The sequence below is a fragment of the Carlito syrichta genome, unplaced genomic scaffold (genome assembly GCF_000164805.1).
Source record: "Carlito syrichta isolate Samal-C Ts95f unplaced genomic scaffold, Tarsius_syrichta-2.0.1 Scaffold313251, whole genome shotgun sequence".
Taxonomy (NCBI): domain Eukaryota; kingdom Metazoa; phylum Chordata; class Mammalia; order Primates; family Tarsiidae; genus Carlito; species Carlito syrichta.
This window is the reverse complement of record NW_007257347.1, coordinates 81,836-85,847: the sequence shown is the minus strand read 5'-3', so window position 1 is coordinate 85,847 and position 4,012 is coordinate 81,836.

Here is a 4,012-nt window from a genome sequence, read left to right as displayed (position 1 = left end):
ATGAGTACCATGTGTTCAAGTCAAAAAAGGCATTTAAAACAGGGATAATTGAGCCAGGCAAGGTAGCACGTGCCTGTAGTCCCAGCTACTCAGGAGGCAGAGGCAGGATTGCTTGAGCCCAGGAGCTCAAGACCAGCCTGGGCAACAGAGGAATCTCAAAAAGGAATAACTTACAAAAACAAAACAGGGATGACAAGAGGAGATGGATTCATAATGTTATCAAACTTAGCTAAGCTAAAACTATGTTTCCCGGTATTCCTTCCCTAAATCAGTGAGGTCTGCACGAGGTCTGGGAAGTCAGCGTTACACACCAGACACTGTTGGAGACCACCTGCTGGATCACCTTGTTCGTGTGGGGCAGCCGCTAGGACTTCAGTTTTTCTGTCCCATCAGACTTTCCACCAGCTTTTCCAGCTCCTGGGCCAGCTGCATGCTGAGTTTTAGGAAGAAGGCAAAAGCTTTCTCTCCCCTGAATCAGACACCTAAAAGTGGCAGGACCTTGCCACAAATGCCGGTTCATCCTGATGGGTTCCAGTTCATCAGCATTCTTTCCCACTTCGTATCCCTTTTTCCTTCCTGGCTGCCTGCCCTGCTGACTTTAGGCCCCTACATCAGACACAAAGGTAACAACCTCAGACTATTTAACCAGCTCTTCCAATTGTGTAAGGCCAAACTCCTATAATAAACCTAATTATATATCTCACTCTTAGAGGTTCTCTTTCTCTAATTGAACCCTGATCGATAAACTTTTATAGTGTTTTCTAGCAAATTGGCTCTATCTTGTTTATAGCTGTAACCCCAGCATTTTGTACATACTAGTGACTCAATAAATGTCAGTTGAACAAATGAATGAGCCATTTTCTAATGGAACTTCAAAACCAACCCAGACTCTGCTATTATGGGATACAGACCACTTTTCTGTGTTCCCTTAAGCCTTATATAATAAAATGTTAGGCCAGATATGGTTCCCAGAAAGTTGGCACATCCATAATTTAAAAAGAAGTCACCAACCTTTAAAGATGAGGTGATTTTACCATGTCAAATTCCATCTTCTTTTGAAAAATCAGAAACCCAGACCACTAGTGCAATAGTATGATAGCCTAAGTACCCTGACTAGCCCACATTCTGAAAATAAAACCACTAGATAAAATGTATTTTAGAAATATTTAAATGCATTGATGATCTAGAAATTAGATTATTCAGAGTTCAAAATTTAAAGGAGCAGGGGAACCCAGAGAAGTAATCTGATCATCGAAGCCAGCTTTAACTTTGGAGATTTTGCTATCTCGATGAAATTCAGCTTTGGTTTTCATGGCCTAGTGGGTCATGGGACCAAAATAAATCTTAATGGGAAATCTTAGAGACTTCACAGGTGAAAACAGGACCCTCAGTGCACCAAACCCTCAGTGAATTCAATCTGCCTAATCTTCTCCATCCTGACCCTTCCACCAGAGAACTAGGAGAAAATTCCCTGTCCTGAACCTCAGTACTGAAAGGGAGGTTAAGAAAAACATTTCCTCCACAGCTTGGTAGCTTCTAACTGACCTACCCTAGTTTGTAGCCCGAGTTCATATTATGTGGGTGGGCCTAAAACCTCAAGCAAGGAAAGTAGTTTACAGAAGGCACAAGCTGATGGTGGCACAGTGATGACTGGAAACAAAGACAAATCCTTTCTAAAGAAAACCACCCTAAATGTAGGTTTCAAATTATTTGTGTGATAAAAGTCCAATAAATGTGAACTTACAGTCAAGTACAAAGCAAAAACCTCAGAAACAAGGTACCATGAGCAAGAGAGCAGGCAGGGAAACAAGGCAACCAGATTAGACCCACAGAGGTTTCAGATGTGAGAATTAGCAGATAAAGAATATGAACGAAGTATGTTTACTACGTGTAAAGAGACAAAAGAATGAATTTAAAAAGGTAAAAAATAAGAGTGTAAAAATGGCTAATAGATTGGACAAAGAACCAAACAGAATTTTTAGAAATGACAATATAATCTCAGAAAGTAAAACCCGAATGGATTTGATGAGAAGTAGATACAGGGAAATATAAATCAATATGAAAAATGAATCAGTCTGAAGTATAACCCAGAAAATAGAGAGGCAAAATAACAGGAATGCTAGAGTGAAAAATGTCTAATCCAAGTCACAGAATGAGGAACAAGAGAAGGAAACAAAAACAGTTTTCAAATATATACCAGTATATATCAGCCAAGTTTTGTCCAAAAAGTTAAGACAGACACAAAACTGCAAATTTAGATAGCTAAAAAAAAAATTCAAGTAGAGCAAATGAAATGAAATCCACATGTAGACATATCAAAATGACACAGCCAGACCATCAGAGATAAAAAGCAGTAGGAAAGAAAAAAAACTAAATAAAAGTTCTGGGATTGAAGGTAGACTGACAGCTGATTTCTTAATCACAACAATAAAAAGCAGAAATAATATCTTCAGTTCTTGAGAGAAAATAACTGTCAAGGTAGAGTTGTGTATCCAGTCAAAATCCCTTCCACAGAGGAGGACAGATTATGGATTTATTTTAAAAAAACAAAACAGAGGGCTCACCCCAGAAGACCCTCAGTAAAAGAAAACAACAAGGATTCTCTTGATGTTAATAAAAAAGAGGAAATCTTAAGATAGCAGAGGGAATGAGAATATGGTAAATATATAGATATATAGAAATAAACATTGATTATATAAACAGTAGCACTGCAGGATTAAAGGGCACAGAACCAGGATACACAACAACAATAGCACACAGACACTATAACAAATGCTTTCTATGTTTTTATGCTTCACATCTGTTTCTACTATTCGAGTAATCATTTACTCAAACTGCATATTCAAATGGACCTTAATAGCATGCATATAATCCTATTTAGTAAAATATCTTAAAATTTCCAAAAAAGAGCACATAAATCAAGAAAATTTGGACAGTTAGATTAAAAAGAAAGCCCATTAAAGATTCAATATTGTTAAGATTGATTCTCTCCCAAATTTATCTATGAATGTAACACAGTCACAATTTGAATCCCAACAGGCACTTTTTTTGGGTTTGGTTTTTAGAAACAGACAACTTTATTCTAAGATTTATATGAGAATGAGAAGGATCTAGAATAGCCAAAGCAATCAATTTTCCTTTTGCAAAAGTTAAAGGACTCACATGACTTGATTTTAAGACTTATTGTAAAGTTACAGTAAGCAAGATAGCCTGGTAATTAGCGTGAGGCTAGACAAATAGATAGAACACAGCATTTGGAGATAGAGCTACACATATATGTTTAGTTAACTTTCAAAAAAAAAATCAGTGCTGTTCAGTGGGCAAGAATTATTTTTTTAACAAATGGTGCTAGGACAGTTGGATAAACCTGTTAGGAAAAAATGAACCTCAACAGTATTCTTATTATTAATTCAAGATGGATAATAAATTTTAACATAAATGCTAAAACTGCAAAACGTCTAGAAGAAAATATGGAAGAGTATCTTTGTGACCTTGGGATAGGCAGTGGTTTATTAGACAAGGCATAGAAGTACTAAACATAAACTATATTGATACATTGAAATTTATCAAAATTAAAATCAAAATTTAAAACTTCTCATCAAAAGACACTACTTAAGCCGGGCTCGGTGGCTCAGCCTGTAATCCCGTGCCTTTGGGAGGCTGAGGTGAGTGGTGCCTGAGCCCGTGGGTTCGAGACCCACCTGGGCAGCGAGACCTCATCGCTACAATAAATTAAAAATTTAGCCGGGCATGGTAGCGTGCGCCTGTAGCTCCAGCTACTCAGAAGGCTGAGGTGGAAGGATCGCCGGAGCGCAGCGGGTCGAGGCTGCAGTGACCAGGAGCGGCCACTGCCCTCCAGTCTGGGCGACAGAGTGAGACTCCAACTCAAAAAAAAAAAAGGACACTGCTTAAAAAAAGGAAAAGATGCTGGGCATGATGGCTCAAGCCTGTAATCCCAGCACTTTGGGAGGCTGAGGTGAGCAGATTGCCTGAAACCACGGATTTGAGAACA